Here is an 18,743-nt window from a genome sequence, read left to right as displayed (position 1 = left end):
TAACCAAGAACTTGGAGTTCAGGCTTCTCACAGGGATGGCAGGGCACCAAGTATACAGCTATCATCTGCTGTTTTCAAGGTGCTGGACTGGAAATGAAGAGACCAAGATTCGAATCAGGGACTCCTCTCTGATGCATACAAAAAGCCAACATGTCTGTAATGAAATCTTTGTCACTTGGGAACATCCATTCCATGTTTTTCCTCTGCAGTGAACTTGTGCCCACACTCTGATAATGGCCACTTTCATTTCAAACCAGGAAGCTTCACAAAAGCCAAATATCGTCACAGAATCAATTCTGTGAAGATTTTTCTTTCAATGGCAAGCATTAGGTAAAGTGGTTAGTCTTAGTTACATAAAAATCCAGTCCAAAGATTCAATAACTTAAAGTAGTCATTGATTAGCTCACAATTCCCTTGGTCTGAGTGCATCTGGGTAGCTATTGTGATGAACTGGCCGTGGTATACCCACGTAAATTCAAACAACTGGGCAGTCCACTTGGAGCACATTGGTAATGACTGTTAGCTCAGCCATGTGTCGCCAGCATGCAGCCAGTTAGCTCAGGCTTTTTTACAAGTTAAGAGCAGAAGCTGCTTCCTGAGGCTCACAAGTGGCTAAAACCTCACATGCCATGTTCTTCTACTGGTTTGAAGCAAGTTTCGAAAGTAGCCTAGATTCACAGAGTCCATAAGTGGATGCCTCTTTTTGTTAAGAGGAATAACAAAATTGTGTTGCAAAGGTGCATAGAGGGGTGGGTGAGAGACTATCATGTCCATCTTTGTAAACATACCCACTGTTGTCATGTACATTTTTACTTGAAGATATTACACTTGGTTTTCCAACTCCCTAGAATTTATATAAGTATAGCTTATGAAGGATGCAATTGAGAAACCAAAATACAAAGAAGTCAGAAAGAAAGGGAAAATAAGTGAATTTTTCATCTATTATTACTAACCTTATCAGCCTGTGTACTCACTTGGTCTCTAATGTTCAAAGTTCCTTTTAGGATTCCAGTTTGTCACATGTCACCAGGAAATGACCCATGAAATTTCTCCTTGGGAAGTTTTCAGGCCTGTGCCATGCCCATGCCATTGTTGGACCAATGAAGTCTTCAGAAATTCAATCTCCTTTTTGACTGCTGACAATTACATGGTCTCTGAACAGTTTGCTCTGAAGGAAGAAAACAGCCAGTTATATAAAAGTATAAAAATGAGATAATGCATGTGCTATTGTTAAGACAAGAGAGGACTTTATTAAACCAAATGGATTAATTCTTCCAAAACCTTGTACAGTCTGCAGTGTAAGTATTTATAGGGAGTGTGTTTCATAGCAACAGGATTAGGAATATATTGAGTCAAGTATCTCCTAGGTATAGGCCTCCATAGGAAACTGTAACAGCTAATACATAGCAGTACTGTCAACTATTTCCTGTATTTATATATGTTGACTCATTGAAACTCACAGTAAGTCTATGGGGGATATAGTTTGAATCCCATTTATATAATAAGTTCACAATTGTTAAATGACTTTCCAAAGCTCCAATTTCTAAGTGGTAGAGCTGGAATGTGAACTGAAGCAAACAAGCAGGCCAGTGCCTAGACACTTAACTACCATAGTATGTTGTTTCTCAAAGGACATGGGAATTTTCGACCTTAGCACAGATTTCATGTATCCACATATAAAGTGTTTTATAATTAAAGTTGTCTCTCAGTATCCAAGGAGAATTGGCTCTAGGAATGCCTAACAGATATCAAAAGCCAAGTATGCTCAAGGTCCTTGTATAAAACGGCATAGTATTTGAACAGAACCTACACATATTTTTAATGTCTTACGTCCTCTCTGACTTAGAACACACAATATAAATGCTAGGTCTATTTGCTATAATATAACAAGGAATTAATTAAAAGACAAAATTCTGTATATGTCTGATACTTTAAAAAAAAGATTTATTTATTTTTATTGCAAGGTCAGATATACAGAGAGGAGGAGAGACAGAGAGGAAGATCTTCTGTCCGATAATTCACTCCCCAAGTGAGTGCAACGGCTGGTGCTGCACAGAACCGAAGCCAGGAGCCAGGAGCTCTTCCGGATCTCTCACATGGGTACAGGGCCCCAGGCTTTGGGTTGTCCTCAGCTGCTTTCCCAAGCCACAAGCAGGGAGCTGGATGAGAAGTGGAGGTGCCGGGACTAGAACCAGTGCCCACATGGGAGTCCCGGTGCATTCAAGGCATATTTAGCAATTAGCCTACCACGCTGGGCCCTGATACCTTTTTTGTTGTTTGTTTGTTTGTTAGTTTTCTTCAATCCCCCATTGGTTGAATCCATGAATATGGAAGACATGAGCAGGGAACAAGATGCCCCTTAGATTCTGATTTTCATTAGTCTAGTATAGTCATTCAACCAATAGCGGAAGCTATAAAACATGAAGAAGAAGAAAAACATAATATTAGTGTCATAAAATGAAAATATAATGACAGGGTTATAGGAAATGTGCTATGTGCATTTAGAGGGAAAAAATATTTCTGGCTGGAGAGGTGGATACCTACAAGGGCTGTCTAGAGAAGGAAAAGCATGTGACTGGAGCTTACACAGCTGAGATCATGTATGAATATCTGTGCAGAGAGATCACTTATGAGTAAGTGAACAATGTAGAACATCTCTTGTATCTTCGCAGCACTCGCTGCTCATTTTGGATCATGCCCTGTGTTGACAAGCATAACAGAGAGTTCTCTCGATACATCCTAAGAACAGCACCTTGCGAATGTCAGTTATCATTGACAGGATGTTAGTTGTGAGGTTAGTCATGTGTTATGGCAGCTTACATGTTACAGATCATCCACCATTTGCAAACTATAACCTAATAATTATCAACTTTCCACTGAGTGCCCTAAAAGCTGATCATTCTGTTGGAGCCTGAGATACACAGGGTAAGGAAAATAGCACTTGTCTACTTGTAACTAGCTGTGAAGATGGGCTCTTTCACATGCAGGGATTGCCAAGTCATGAGTGCCCAGGGCTGGGAGAAAGGTGAAATGGGGACATTGTGGCTGCAGAAGGTGTGCCTCCACTTGAGAAGTCAAACAGATCAGAGAAGAAGCCTTTGGCAGCAAGTTGTTCTAGAAAGAAAAATTTCACACTTTCAGAGAGTGGATGATGTGAGACCTAGGATAGAATCAGATTGAGAATACAGCACATAGCTAAGTAGTATTAATATTTATGACACTTTGACATTAGAATATCTGAAACATAACAACTCAAGGCTCTGAAAGCCAATCTTGGCATTCTTGTTATTTTAGGATTATAGCATAGATTTGGAAGGAGCCTTAGAGAACTCTTAATCCAAACCTATTTCATCTAATTTTAGATCAAACTGTTCTTCTGGAGCTGAGGAAGCAAGTTGCCCAAGGTAGGATGGTAAAACTGTCTAAATAAATGGACACACCTTGTCATTTTTTAAAGAAACATTTTTTTATTGTTGTTTTTACTTATTTTTAAAAAAACAGAGTGACATAGAAAAAGGGAAGAACAACAAAAAAATCTGTTTGCTAGTTCATTCTCCAAATGTTCACAGCACCGGGGGTAGGCCAGGACAAATCTAGGAACCAGGAATCAGGAACTTTGTCCAGATCTCCAAACAGGCAACAGGAACTCAAGTACCTGGACCATCACCCGTTTCCAGATGCATTAGTAGAGTTGAATCAGAAGTGCAATGTAGCCAGCATTTAATCTAGACACTGTTAAGAATATGGGATGTGATGTCCCCAGCAACAGCTTTCCCATCCACATCTGAATGCAAGCTCTTTAAGTACTTTCTTGAGATTGCTGTTTTTCAAAGCTACAGAGCTATTGATACTTAACCTATTGCTTGCTCTATTAGCCAGACACAAAGGAATGCTACACAATAAGCAAAAGAAAAGAGAACTGGCATGATATTTCTGTTGTGTATCAGACCTGCCTCAATCCTTAAGACAAATGGTCAGTCATTCATGTAACTAACCTTCACCTAGTGACATTATGATCAAGGCACTTTCAAAACACCAAAAGGCCTTGAAGAACTCACAGCACATCAAAAACATTAGAGTTACTGCTATAACTGCTACTGCTTCTAATTTTTTAAAATTTTTTATTTGTATGATATAATTCCATAGGCTCTGGGATTTCCCCTACACCTTCCTCAGTTTCCTCCATTCCCCCAACCGATTCCCCCTGTATCATTACAAAAATATAGCCCTTCATAAGCAGTCGTAAGTCTGTCATTCTGCTATATAAGTACAGATAATGTCTGAGTGTTCAGCATCCTATTGTCAAGATATGTTTAACAGTTTCATTGGGAGTCCATCTTTGATTTAGAAGTAGAGAGGCATACTGTATTGCATCTTCACTATTATACAGTTACTACACCTTCTATTAAGTGGAAAGCTATAAAACAAAATCAACAACAGGAAGAAAGCTAAATGTTTACAACACCATAATGTTAAATAACATGCTATTGAATGAATAATCTAAAATGCTTCTGTACAGCAAAGGAAATGATCAATAAAGTGAAGAAGCAACCAACAGAATGGGAGAAAATCTTTGCGTACTACACAACCGATAAGAACTAATATTTAGGAGTTATAAAGAGCTTCAGAAACTCAGTGACACAAAAGAGGAGCGTTCATTAAAAGAGAGTGGATAAAGAAACCATGGTACATATACTCCATGGAATACTGCTCAGCCATTAAAAGAATGAAATTCTACCATTTGCAACTAAATGGTCTCAGCTAAAGACCATTAGGCTAAGTGAAATAAGTCAATCCCAAAAGGACAAACATCGTATTTCTCTCTGATATAAGGCAACCTTCATGCAAAATGTAAGATTAAAGCCCTTTCAATGCTATTTTTGCAGCAGCTCATGAGTTTCAACATTTTTGTTTTTATTTCTTCAAAATAGTTTCTTTTATTAAATTCTTCACTGACTCATAGGTCATATAGTAGTAGCATTTTCTTCAAGGTTTTTTATTTTTTATTTTCTTTTTTATTTCTTCAGCAACATATTGGTCATTCAATAACTACTACTGCTTCTAATTACAAATAACTATGACTCTGTACTGAAGACATGAAGAGAGATACAAAGCAAAAATTCTAGTTGTCAGGGAGATCTTCGTGGAGAAATCATCACTTGAACTGGCTTGGAAGTACTATAGGAACTGTGCCGACTGACAATTGGAAAGGTCTGGGAAAGGGGATTTTTCTGATAAGCAAAGACACTGAGGGAAGGTAAGAGAAGTTCACCAGAGCACACCATCAGGGAAAGAAAGTAGGAACAACAATATGGGAAAGGAAGGCTTAGGGAAAATATACCATGATGGATTTCTTATTGTGAAGACAAACAGTTTAAAAATAGAAACTTTCAAGTTTTCAAGAAAAGTTGAAAAATGCAAACATTTCAAATGAAATGTGTGTCGAACTGCATGGTGAGTGTCATAAAAGAGGAAAAAAGGAACAATCACAAGGGAAACATTTTTCCAGATGCTGTTGGGAGAGGGCATCCTACTCTTCCTTTGTTTACAGAGGCATCTTCCTGCCCATAGACCCATGGGGTGGCCTTGTTGGCAGACATGCTCCTTCAGGACCTCCTGGCCAGGTGGAGGTCACTTCCCCATCATTGAGTCCTTCACTGTAATCTCAGCAATCAGTCTCATCTGTTGTTTTTAAAAAGATCAATCTACTTATTTAAAAGGCAGAGTTACATAGAGAAGGGGAGACCCAAGAGAGACATATCTTCTTTTTACTGGTTCACTCCCCAAATGATCACACAGCAACTATGACCAGACTGAACCTAGGAACGTGAATCTTCATCTGAGTATCCCATATAGCTGGCAGGGGCCCAAGCACTTGGGCCTTCTTCCACTGCTTTTCCTGGAAAACAGTCAGTACAGGAAGGTATAGTGGCTGGAACTCAAACTGACGACTATACGTTATGCTAGCATTGCAGTCTGGGGCTTACCCCATTGTGCCACAACACTCACCCTTACACAGAGGATGTCTTAAACTAGTATCATAGTGTCCCCAAATTCTAACCTGCTCAGGAATTTTCTGGTTGCTGAAATGCAGACCCTGAGGCTCTCTGAATAGGGCTTGCTGATGCTGTAGGTCCATGGGCCACACTTTGAGAAGAAAGGCTTAGGGGACTTTCTCGCACTCAAGTTATCTTTTTGTTGCATTGGTGTGGATAAAACAGGTCACTTGTTCACAAACTTTTTCTCCCAAATCTATACAGACTTTTGCTTCATTTACTTTTGGCTGAAAAAGCTGAGGCCAGTAAAAATTTCATTTCTATTTTTTTCCAAAAATGTTTTGGCTATCTTCCTTCCACTGGTTCACTCCCACAAACACACTCAAAGGTAGGGACTGAGCTTGTTGAAGACAGGAACTGGGAATCCAATCTCCCACTACTCTGCAGTAGGTATGTTAGCAGGAAGCATGAATGGAGAGTAGAGCCAGGGCTTGGACCCAAGGCTCCCATCCTGGGTACAGACATTCCTAGTGCTATTTTAACTGCTGCATCACATGCCTGCTTCTTTAATTCCTTTCTTCAAAAATGTTTTGCCACCTGGGTGCTAAAAGGATTTGTTGCTACTGTTTGTTTTCCTCTTGTGCTTCAAACATTTCACCTTGGCATGCCTGAATGTGAATTGCTTTGTCTTTGATGTTCCCTTGAATGCTGCAGACCGTTGTGCTTGCATAAACCCAGGCTAACTCCCAGCTCAGGGGAGTCCCATACACCATCCTTTTATCCTAATTATCCTACGTTTTTCTTAAAGGCCCAAGCCTGGATTCCTGATCCTTGTCTGTCTTAGGTCATTTTGGTTTTTATTGAATCTCCCCTGGCTTTCCTGTTTGCCAGTCACACCAAGGTTGATATGCAACAATTTACGCTAGAGCATTTCTGCTTCTGAATCTCACGCCCAGAGTGGATGTTAATTCTGCTACTTGTACTTTTAATTTTCTAAAGTAATTTTTTTCATTCTATCCAGTTATTATTTTAATTATCCTGTTGTATTATAACTTTGAACTCTATTATTACATCTTTAGGTTTTGAAGAGTTCCCCAAATTCACCAGTTTCTTCTGATTCCTCCAGCTCATCCTTTCTAGAGGATGGATTTCCCTTTAGTTCCAGGATAAAGCTTTGTTTTCTCCATTATTTTGTCTTATTTTTAGAGATTTATTTATTTTTATTGTAACGGCAAGTTTACAGAGATAAGGAGAGACACATCTTCTATTCATTGATCCACTCCCCCCCCAGATAGCTGCAATGGCTAGAGCTGAGTCAATCTGAAACCAGGAACCAGAAGCTTCTTTCAGGTCTCCCACAAGAATGCAGGGTCCCAAGGCTTTTGGCCATCTTCCACTGCTTTCTCAGGCCACAGGCAGGGAGGAGGATGGGAAGTGGAGCAGCTTGGACACGAACTGGTGCCATTATGGGATCTTGGCACTTGGGTGTGGAGGGTTAGCCAATTGAACCATCACACTGACCACTTGTCATTCTTTTACAAATTTGTATTTGCTTATTATTGTTTTAATTAAAAGGCAGAAAGAGAGAAAACTAAATCTTGAATTCTCCGATTTATTCCTTAAATGCAAACAACAATCAGAGCTGGGCTAGCCTGAACCCAAGAGTCAGGAACTCCATCTGGATCTCCCACATGGATGGCAGGAGTCCAAGTACATGAACCATCTTTTATCACTTTCCATGCTACACAAAAGCAGGAAACAGGATCTAGAAGTAGAGAGAGGACTTGAATCAGGCACTATGAAGTTAGATACAACCATTCCAGCAACACTATAACCATTGTACCAAATGCCTGGCTCTGCCTTTTTTCTTTTCTCTCTCAGTTTCAAGTGCTGCAAGCATAACACCTGGGAAGGTAGACAATGGTGGCCAAGTATTTGTGTCCCTTCCACTTATAAGGGAGCTCTAGATGGAGTTCCAGGTTCCTGGCTTTAACCCTGCCCAACGTTAGTGAGATAACAGAAGGAAAATTCTCTCACTCTCTCTCCCTCTCCTCCCTCTAGTTCTCCCTCCTCTATCTCTTTCTGTTACTCTTATCTTTCAAATAAAGAGTCTATTTTAAAATATTGCATATGTGCATACACATGTAGGGTGAGCCACAGGTGATGAAGCAGGCCAGGAGCAGGAAGCAAAGGAACACAATGCCAATTCCACTGCTTAGCACATCTGTGCACAGGATGTGGGCAGCTTGTCCCTTGATCAAGAGTTCTTTGAATAAAATCAATATCTGAATTAAATCATCTCCTTCTCCCCTGGCTCCTAATGCTATTTTCTGTTACTTTCTCAAAATGTCTTCCTATCTTCATTCAATATTGTTTTTTTTTTCTTTTCAACTCTCTCATATAGTTACCTATTCTTATTTGCCACTTTCTAGCCACAAATGGTAGTTTACTATTTATAGCTTTCTGATTCTACCATGATCTCACAATTACGTCTTTAAATTCATTGTTTCTTTTGTGTGGAGTACTCCTCATTACCTGAAATTTCTTCATATAAATATAAATAACACTTTTTTTTTTTACTTCACTTTCTCTTTTTTTCTTTTTTTTTTATAGGAAAGTGGGTAAGACTATTATTTTTTCCAGATTGTTTCCTTCATGTTTAAAGGGGGGTATTAAGGGAGAAGGCCTGCCCAATTTCCCACCCTCCCCAGGTCCCACATGTAGGGTATGCACTGAGATATTCGCTTAAGTGCTTTTGATATTTCAACAGTTATGAATCACTGCCAATCTTGCCACTCCAAGCACTATGAGGTCTTTGAAGAATCCACTGATTGACATAGTCCATCATAGAGTCTCTGTTTGCCGTGTATTTCGTTGCCAACATATAGCTGAGGTGGTTGATTGACTTGTTCTGTCTTCTCTCTTTTCTTGGTTAGGGTTCTGAGCCCAGCATTTTGATTGGGGAGATCTCCAAAGAAACTTTGTCTGAGGTGTTCTCAAACCAGATTCTTGTATGTGCTAGCAAGTACAGGGCCCGGCACAGTCCATCGCCTCGATCAGCTGGTGGTTGAAATTGCTGGGTTGGTTCTGTTTTCACTCCCGACTTCCACTGGAACCAATGGGTGTTGCAGTCCAGCCTGGTGCTGCCCAGCACATACTCGGCCCTCGCGTAAACCAGTGGGAGCTGCAGCCTAGTTGGAGCTACCCACAATAACCCTCACCAGGCTCGCCCCCTACTCTGGTTAGCCAGTATGTGTAGCAGTAGTCCAGTCTGTCCCACACCCCATTCCACCCCAGCTGTGATCCTAGTTTTATGCCCTCCCGTGGAAGTGGTATCCCAAGAAGGAGGAGCCCACTATTTCCCTCCCAATTTTTTTTTCTACTCTCTTGCCCACAGAAACCTGGGTACAAATCCTGTAACTTTTCACAACCTGAGTCAGCCAGGTATCTTTGATAGATACCACTCTCCACAGTAATTAAGCGGGCTATTATATGTTATCTATAGCAAATTTTTTGGTTATGTTTTATTCCTGGTTATAACTTTTAAGAATCCACTTTATCCAGACACTTAAAATGATTGTAAAAGAATAAAAGTATAATTAAAAGTAATTCTTTACATTCTGAGCACCTATTGAACTTCAAAACACAATGACTTTTGCATTAGTGTCACTGAACACAACACTAAATATTAATATCAACTGAAGAAACGTTTAGTTAAAGAATTCCTGTGCCACGGTGTAACAGAAAATTCAATCACCTTAATTAGGCCACTTTTGAGAGTAAAATAATGCTATTAATAATTATCCTGAGACAATAGGCATATGTTTAGGCCATAGAAGGCAACTTGGATGTATGACTACCCTATTTAGCTAACAGCACATGATGTTGGATCATTGCTAATTTTGAGTTAGTCTGTGATTTAAGACTGAAGATCCTAAGTTGCGAAGTTTCTGGTACTACACACATTTTTAAAAAGAACAAATTGGTATGAAAGATTATCATCTGATAATCAAATATCAAGCACTGAGAGATTATCATCTCATAGCTAACTACCAAACAGTGAATTACACATAAACTGCCCATGATTCTTAATTATCCTTATTCTTTACCCCAATGACTTGCATCTTGATTAAGCAGGGGCATACACCAAAGAAGACATTGCAATTTAGATAATTTTTTGAACTGTAATAATTAGTCATCACAAAAATGGAAGGAAACAAAATCAAATCTATTGCTTCTTCTTACATCTGCTATGGTGATCAAGCATAATTCTTTACATGTAATCAGAGGTAGAACTAAAATGTCAAAGCCATGTGCTTTAAAGCACTTAATTGGAAGTTCAGTCATCATCCCAAGAAAGGACCCCTTCTCTTTCTTAAAAGAAGGTATTCAGGGCATTTAGACTTTTGTTTAATAATCCTAACTTTAACCTGCTACTTTAACTTGCTACGAAGTTATCCGTACCTTAATCAAAGCTATCAAGGCTTAATGTATGTTGGATTTTGATCAGTTTGTGGCATACTCCATTCATTCTTATCAGTTTGGGTGATGAATCAATGGGCAAATTGACCAGGAGAGACCATTGGGTCTCTTCACTTAAAAAGGAATGAGGAAAAAAAATGTTAGGATTCAAGAACTCTGATATCAATAGTCCTCTATATTTGCACAGTTTATATACTTTACAATGTGCTTTTACACTCATTTTTGGTAAATTTATAAGCTTATTGAGCTATTTATTTCTAATTTTTAAATTCTTTTTACGATTTTCCATGATACCGTTTTGTAGATGTAAAGATCCCCTCTTTTCCCTTCCCTTGCTTCCTCCATATTTCCCCTCCCACCACTCTGCCCCCATATTACCCAGTATTATTCTTTAGTAGCATTTACACATTTATCATCCTGCTATTTAAGTGCATCATGATCTTGTGGATGTAGACAAAGGTAGAAAATCTAGTATCATACTGCCAAGGTATGTTTAGCTGTTTCATTGGGAGTAAAGATGCTTATTGTAAAGTATATTCACTTCCTGGTGTAGTTGAAAGACAGAATGAGAGTGGGAGGGGCAAGAGAGAGTGACAGTTTCCATCTACGGGTTCAGTCCTATTAAATGTAAACAATAGACCGTACGGCAGGAATTCCACTACTAGAGCCATCATCCATCCCCTCTTGAGATATATAAAAAACAAGAAGCGGGATCTGAAGCTGAGACAGGACTTAAACTTGCACGCTCTGGCTTAGGCTATGGACACCCAAGCAGCATAACATGCAATACCACAATGTCCACTCCACGGTCATTTGATTTGATAGATGCCATAGAGATATAGAAATGTAGGGGGGTTTCCATACAGCAGAATAAATTAATGAGTGAGTGAGCAAGAATAAAGGATCTCAAATAATTTGCCCAGATTCAAATCTATTCAGGAAATTTGGTACTAAGAACCTAGTCACTTATCGCCTAGCCTGAGTGTCCTCCCATGCTGTTACGTGGTTGAACACTTTATCTTGACCTTATTTCTATAGGAAACCTATAGAAATGTGGCCAATCCCATTTGGAATTTACACATGCTGTCACAACCATTCAAGTGGTTTATATATTTGCTCAGGAAGTCCTGACGGTTACTATTATTTTTTCCCTGCCTGACTGGTATGTTTCACAGGTGAAGAGAAAGCTTCTAACAAACTAACCTGCTGAAAGGAAGGAAATCCTGAGCCTTCTCAGTGGTTCAAGTCATAAGCTGCAGCCAAATGGGTAATCTGGAACAAAGACATAGCCAGATGAAAAGGTGAGACATCAAGGTAGCACAGTGTTGCACAAGTCAGGTAAAGAAATGGCACTGACTGGGACTTTGTGTGGTTCAAACGGAAGGTGAAAATACCAGCCCCTTTGGTTTAACAAATCATTTTATATCCTAGGCTTACTTGAGGTTGCAAACCAGCAAACTGTCCAAAACATGCACTACAGACTCTGAAAACTGTGTATATTAGTGCAGAAATCCATAAGGCAGATACAAGTCCTCATTTTCCACATTTGCTTGATTCCTCTAAGGCAAAGAACATAATAGATTGTGACATCACTTTTTCCTGTATAAAAAAGAGATCTGGTCCTCAAAAAAGGGGAGAAAATAGCAAATTCAGAAGTCTGATGATACAGTCTTTTTCATATCAAAAAGATCAGTCCTGATTACCAAATGTGGTATTAAGAATGGACAATAAATTTTCATAAGCTACTTTATTATCCTTTTTTCCCCCTAGAAAGAAATTCTTTTTTTAAAAAAAAATATTTGTTTTTGTTGGAAAGTCAGATATACAGTGGAGGAGAGACAGAGAGGAAGATCTTCCGTTCAATGATTCACTCCCCAAGTCACTGTAACAGGCAGAGCTGAGCCGATCTGAAGCCAGGAACCAGAAGCTTCTTCTGGGTTTCCCACATGGGTGCAGGGCTGTCCTCAGCTGCTTTCCCAGGCCACAAGCAGGGAGCCGGATGGGAAGCAGGGTTGCTGGGATTAGAACCAGCATCCATATGGGATCCTGGCACATTCAAAGTGAGGGTTTTAGCCGCTAGGCTACCATGCCAGGCCCAATAAACTGCTTTATCATCTTTAATGTTGCATTGACAGAAGCTTTCCACCAATATTTATCATATTAGGTTTTCATTTCTTTCCCAAATACAGATGTTATTCTGGCTGGTCTGGAGTCCCTGCCATCTAGTTTGTATTCACCCTGGTACTATACCTTAGGATGTATCAAAAAATAAGAACTCTCATCTGTACTTCGATCCTTCTGGAAAAATATGATCTTGGATATTTGAAAATTTTTATTTGATATAAAGTTGCAAAGCAATAACTGCTATAATTTCATGTCTATTCTTATAGGTTATCCTCAGATAATTTATAAAATTTGTGTATGCTGCATATTAGCACGCAAATACCATCTGGTGACACAAGACAAACATTACACCTCTCTCTTCTTGCCCCTTCTGAACCTGCACAGAGTCACAGCCGAAGATAATGTAATATATCTTTCAGAGAGAGGGCATCATTTGAATTACACATCTAGCCAAGATGGAGGATACATTCATTGAGTAAGTCAGATTTGGTTATAAGCATCGGATACTGCCTTGGTTTCTGGGCGGGGGGGAGGGGGTGGAATGAGCATGGCATGAATCCCATTGTAAAAGATTTAATGTTTGGGAGATGATTACATGTGAAAAACCTTAATGCAGCAGGATACTCCAACACATTTCCTACTAATGGAGGAGTTTGGAAGGAAGATGCATTAAGAAATGAACAGGACAGGGGATATCTGCATTTGTGAAGACAGACCTTGGTCTAGATAAAGAAAGTGAAAAAGGAGATGGTGCAATGTAAGGGGTTGCCAGCAGAGGTAATGGGGATTGGAAATAGAACCTACACTTAGAAATATTCCACTAGATCTTGGTCATGTAACGAGGAAGGAGTACCTGAAGGTTTTGGGTTAATTTGGTTGGAAATTATGGGATCTTCACCATTTTTCTTTTTCTTTTTCTTTCTTTCATTCTTGTCTCTCTTTCTTCTTTTTCCTTTTCTTTCTCTCTTTCTTTTTTTTTTTTTTTGCATGCTATGCTCTGTTAAATGTGTTTAGTGTCTGGTCTCTAAGTACAATGTAATAGTAAGGTGAAAAACTGGAAGAATGTTAGAGAACATTATATCCACAGATATGAATGAATGAAGAAACAGTCCAGACATGAGGTAACTTGCTGAAAGTTACCTCTTGACAGCAATTTTAGGGCAAGGACAGGACTATAGCTCTTCTTCTTGGAGCCCTTCCCGTGCATGCTAGCCTTGCTGTTGCTTTCAGACAACCTGGGTCCTCTGAGTCTTTATTTCCCTTTTCTATATATTGATTTGCATCCAGCACACTTCTATTTCTTTCTCTCTCTCCACCTTTTAAAGACTTGTTTATCTATTTGAAAGAGTTGCAGAGAGAAGAGACATATAGAGCTTTCACCCACTGGTTCACTCCGCAAATGGCCAGAACAGCTAAAGCTGAACCAGGCTGAAGCCAGGAGCAAGGAGTTTCTTCTGCATCTCCTTTTTGGGTACAGAGCTCCAAACATCTGAATCACCTCCCGTTGCTTTTGCAGGTGCATTAGTAGGGAGATGGATTGTAAGTGCAGCAGTTAAGACACAAATAAGCGCCCACGTGGGATGTCAGCAATGTAGGCGGCAGTGATACTTATTGCACTTTTAACACTGGCCCCCAGATTCCATTTTTGGATGAAGGTGTCTGATTTCATTTAAAGAGTAAGGCTCTATGGGGCTAGCCCTGTGGCGCAGGTATCCCATGTGGAAGCTGGTTCTTGTCCCAGCTGTACCACTTCTGTTTCAGCTCCCTGCTATTGTGCTCAGAAAAGCAGTGGAAGAAGGCTGAAGTCCTTGGACCCCTGCACTCACAAGGGAGACCCAGAAACTCCTAGCTCCTGGTTCCTGACTTCAGATCAGCTTGACTCTAGCCATTGCAGCCAAATGGGGAATGGACCAGAGGATGGAAGACACCGCTCCCTTCTTATTTCTGTAACCCTGCCTTTCAAATAAAAATTAAAATAAATCTTAAGATAATAAGGCTTTATACTTTCTTTCTCTGCCCTTTTATTTTTCTCTGCCCTTAATCAAGAAAAATAAGGAAAACAGAACAAGATAAAAAAAAAATAAGGAAATAGCTAGATTCTCTACAATGAGCAAGGCATGCATTATGATATGACTCAGGCACACATTGAACTCCTGGTCCAGAAGGAGAGAAAGATGAAGTGAGCAGCTGCACAATCCATGGTCCTATGGACTGAATGAAATTAAGCAGAGTGGTGTGAGTGCTTTGTACAGGCAATAAGAAGGCAGGGGAGGGAGCAGAGGGACAGCATCTTAGGGGAGATGATGTTTAAGAGGAGCCTGAAGAGTGAAGTCGGGTTGCCAGCAGGATAGAGAAGAGCACTCCTGAAAGATTCCCCCTTTGTAAAAGCACATGCACAAGAGATGTGCTTGGAAATACTAAAACTTCAGCTGGCAGGAGGGCGGAAGCATGTGAAGCCCAGGAAGACACGGGCAGACGGAACAAGCAGGTGATAAGCCTCGAAGTGCTATGTGAACCACAGGAAGAAGTGTGGCCTCATAGGTTTTAAGCTGGGAAGAGGCAACTTCAGATTGGCATTTACCTTCCAACTCCCATACCCTATTATTTCTCCAATTGTTTTCATTGCTCCTCCTCATGTTCTTTAGCTTTTCCTCCTGGTCAGCTGAAGGAGATTATGAGTTCCCCATACAGTGGAGTGTTCAAACTGGAACCAGATGGTCACTCAGCAGTGCATAGGCGGAGTTCCAGGATGCCAGGGCTCAGGGTGAAATCTCAGCTTACCCAAGTACTAACCCTCTGTTAAGAGCAAGGTATTTGATCTCCCCAGGCTTCAGTTTCTGTATGGATAAAATGGAGAAATAGTACTGCCAACTTTAAAAGAGTTTTGCGTGGGCTGAGTGAATTGTATGTGAACTATCTGAAGAATAGCACCTGGTTTCATTTTAAGCACTACAAAACAAGGAGCAGCAAGAACTATCTGAAGGCCTTTGCCTACACTGCTGGAACAGGTTCAAGGAATGGTGGGCCCAAATCCCAGTCGACCTGAAAGTCTTTTGTACCACCCCTGGACCAATGAGAATGCAGCTCTTGGCCTTCAGGCCATCAGTGTGTCATCCTAGGCCACACTGACACCTCCCTCCTCCTACCCTCAAATTCTGTGTTTCATTTAGTCTCTGAACTGGTAAATTTGTTTTTCCTCTAGCACCCAGTGTAAAAAAAAAGTTACACAACCTTCTTTTCAAGTTTAAACCTACCACAAGCAAGTGTTAAAAGGATGTTGAGAAAGAAACCAGAGAGAGCATTAAATGAGAATGAGGATTTCAGTTTGGATTGGCACTGATGACACCACTGCATCAGGTTCATCCAGCATCTGATTTATGAGTGTGCTGCTCAGGCTCCCGGCGAGCACCTCACAAGTCAAAATTCCCTATTGTGATGAACGTTATGGAATGCTCATGCTAACACCATGCCTACCTGAGCAAGTCATAAATATGTCAGGAGTGGAATTATTTCGGTGATTTCCCCCAGCATACACTTATAACAGCTTCCACATAATTAGTGGGATTCTTGGATTCGATACAGCACTGTTATGTGTATGATGGAGGCAATGAATGACTTTAATTATTACCTTATTAAATTTTATTAATCCTCATTAGAACCCTATTATTCTTAATAAGTGTGTTGCTGGGGAGGGAGGGCGAATCCGTTATATCCAGCAGGGATTAGGTGAATTTGTTCTAACTTCATGAGGTAAATGGGACTTTCCCTCTCCTATACAGTGGTCCCAGAGACATAGGTTTGCTGAAGCATTTGCTAGAGTGAATGCATTGGGCTGTAACAGGATCTGATGTTTTTAAAGCCCTGGAACAAAAGAACTCATACAAACAGTATCCATTTCAAATCATGCAAATAAAAATATTTCATACTATATGGAAGGGTGCATGCGAGGTCTTGTCCCTGCACTACATTCATGTTTTTATGAGAGAAACAAAGAAGTAATTAGAACCCAGAAACATCTGAACTCCAGGACTGCACAAAACAGGTGCGCAACTGATGGTCAGGCCTGGAACTCACGTTTTTACACTCACTTCATTAACTCTTGGGCAACAGGATTTCAGCAAAATCTAACTTGAGGAGAACCACATTTGGAGATTTCTCCCTAGGCATGACCGCAAGCAGGTGCAGCTGGGTGGGGGGTGGGGGAGGTTAGGGCCAAGTGCATGGTGAAGTTGTTGGGGCATGGGGCAAGGGACCTGGGTTTGTGTTATTGACTGGAGATTTGTCTCACGTTTAGAGGGGGCACCACGACTTGCTCTAATTCACCTGAAGATGCCATCAGTGGGGGAGAATGGGCATTTGGAAGAACTGTTGCTGTGAGGAATTCTTATTTTAGAGATTATCAGGAGAGAAACAGAGGAAAGAAAGTCTGAAGTCTTAGAGAACCTCCCAGGAAATGGCTGCTGCACAGAATAAATGCAGGTCCTCATCACTGCTAACATTTACAGATGTCAGAGGAAAAACATTGGAAGCCTGCATTCCAAGAACAGGCTTGTCTTTACCCAACCAGTCCACCCAGTTCTCAGAGCAAGTTTCTTAGGCTTCCTGGTGGGGTCATAAACGTTCAGCTCTGGGGGGGAGGGGGGGTCCTTTATTTGAATGCTTTGGACTGGGGGTGGGCGGGAAGCCGTCTCCCAGCACTGTCACTGGTCTCCAGGGCTTGCTTTCAACCAGGACCTTCCAGGAACTGGCTTCTGGGCCAAGGGAAGTACGAAATCATTTCCCTGGGTGGTCTGCATTGCCTGCTGACACAGAACCTTATTCGCAGCAGTTCAGTGGGAAGCAGGAATCAGCCCCGGGGCACCGGGCCTGCAAGTTTCTCCTTGGAGAGCTTCAGTTGGGACTGGCAGGAGTTGCAACTTGGTCTTTGGCAGTTCTGACATCCTGTAAGTTTTGAGTGGAGCTGGGAACCCAGGGCGGGGCGCAGGAGCAAGAACTTGGAAAACGATTCTAAGGCAGGATCTCTTCCGCTCGGCCTCAGAGCTCTCCTTGGGCGCCTTCACTGCGCATCCTGGCTCCCCCATTTCTCCAGCAGCCCCTCGAATTGGCCGCTTTCTCCTAAGTCTCCTTCCTCTTCCTCCGAGCCTTTCTCTTTTCCCTTCTTTGCAAGCTCCCTGCATTCCCGCGTCTCCTCCTTATCTGCCCAGAAAATGCAATGTCTTTTGGGGCGTCCACCTTTGGGCAAAGGCGCTGCCTGATGCGGCGCCCCCTCCCCCGCACAGCAGACGCGGCTCGGCCGGCCCCGCGGGCACCCGCCTTCCCATACCTTACATGGACAAATGCGTGCAGGCAAAGTCAGGAATTCAGGCCCCTGACGTCAGCCTCCAGCGCTCAGGGCACCGCACGGGAGACCGAGGGGAGGGGGTGGGGACGGTGGGGAGGAAGGAGGGGGAAAAGGCACCAACCAGCAGTCGCTCCAGCCCTGTCGAAGTTTCACTTTTTGTCTGTGGGTTCGCTCCCGGGCCCCGTGCGAGCTTTCCCGGGATAAGTAGCTTTAGCGAGCCGGCCCAGAGCAGGGCGCCGCAAGGTAAGGGCTGGCTGCACGGCCCGGGGTGCGGGACTCTGGGAGCGGGCGGCGCGCTCTGTGGAGCCGGTGCGGGGCGCGGGGCCGGGCCTGTCCGGGGCCGGGGACAATGGGAGGGGGAGTGCCCGGGCACCTCCTCCTCCGCCTCTGCCTCCGCCTCCAGCCGCCGCCACCGCCGCCGCTGCCCAGGCTGCCTCCTCCCCGAGGTATTGTTGCAAATCCTCCTTCCTTCCCCCTCAGCCGCCGCCCGCGGGCGTCTCGGGAACCCCCAGCCCTCCTCAGGCGCGAGCGCCTCTGAGGCGGCACGGACGCGGGGCGCAGCGCGCTGCCGGGGCTGCCGGGCCGCGGTGCGGAAGTGGCGGCCGCGGCCCAATCACGGGGTGCGTGTCGGGGGGAAGGGGGAGGAAAGCGAGGGGGACCCGGAGTTTTTGGGGAAGCGTCGACCCTGGGCTGGGCGGGGTTGGAGTCTTTCCCCGCGCGCCCCCTGCCTGGGCTTTTCTGGGCGCCCAGGGGGCGGGGCCACGCCCAGCCGCTCGGAGCTTTCGCGGAATCTCAGTTGT

General features: G+C 42.4%; 1 protein-coding gene and 1 long non-coding RNA gene across 3 annotated transcripts in view; one reads left to right on the top strand and one right to left on the bottom strand.

Moving 5' to 3' along the window:
* Positions 1-306: 306 nt before the first annotated feature.
* Positions 307-18,143, bottom strand: LOC121171400. Its single transcript, XR_005886119.1, has 3 exons — positions 18,065-18,143; positions 11,682-11,750; positions 307-1,168 (listed from the first exon to the last, which is right to left on the bottom strand). It is a non-coding gene; the product is annotated as an uncharacterized LOC121171400 (long non-coding RNA).
* The window catches only part of LOC121171399 (LIM domain containing preferred translocation partner in lipoma), a 694,421-nt gene continuing 693,000 nt past the window's right edge, over positions 17,323-18,743 (top strand). Inside the window, exon 1 of one of the 2 annotated variants that reach the window (XM_041003127.1) lies at positions 17,323-17,545. The gene's annotated coding sequence lies outside the window, so the exon portion shown is untranslated. Of the gene's footprint in view, positions 17,546-18,070; positions 18,187-18,743 lie in introns of those variants that run through there. The other variant, XM_041003129.1, reaches the window with a different exon arrangement.

The sequence above is a fragment of the Ochotona curzoniae genome, unplaced genomic scaffold (assembly GCF_017591425.1).
Source record: "Ochotona curzoniae isolate NIBS_2020 unplaced genomic scaffold, NIBS_Ocur_1.0 scaffold_2587, whole genome shotgun sequence".
Lineage (NCBI taxonomy): Eukaryota > Metazoa > Chordata > Mammalia > Lagomorpha > Ochotonidae > Ochotona > Ochotona curzoniae.
This window is presented reverse-complemented; position numbering and strand designations above follow the sequence as displayed.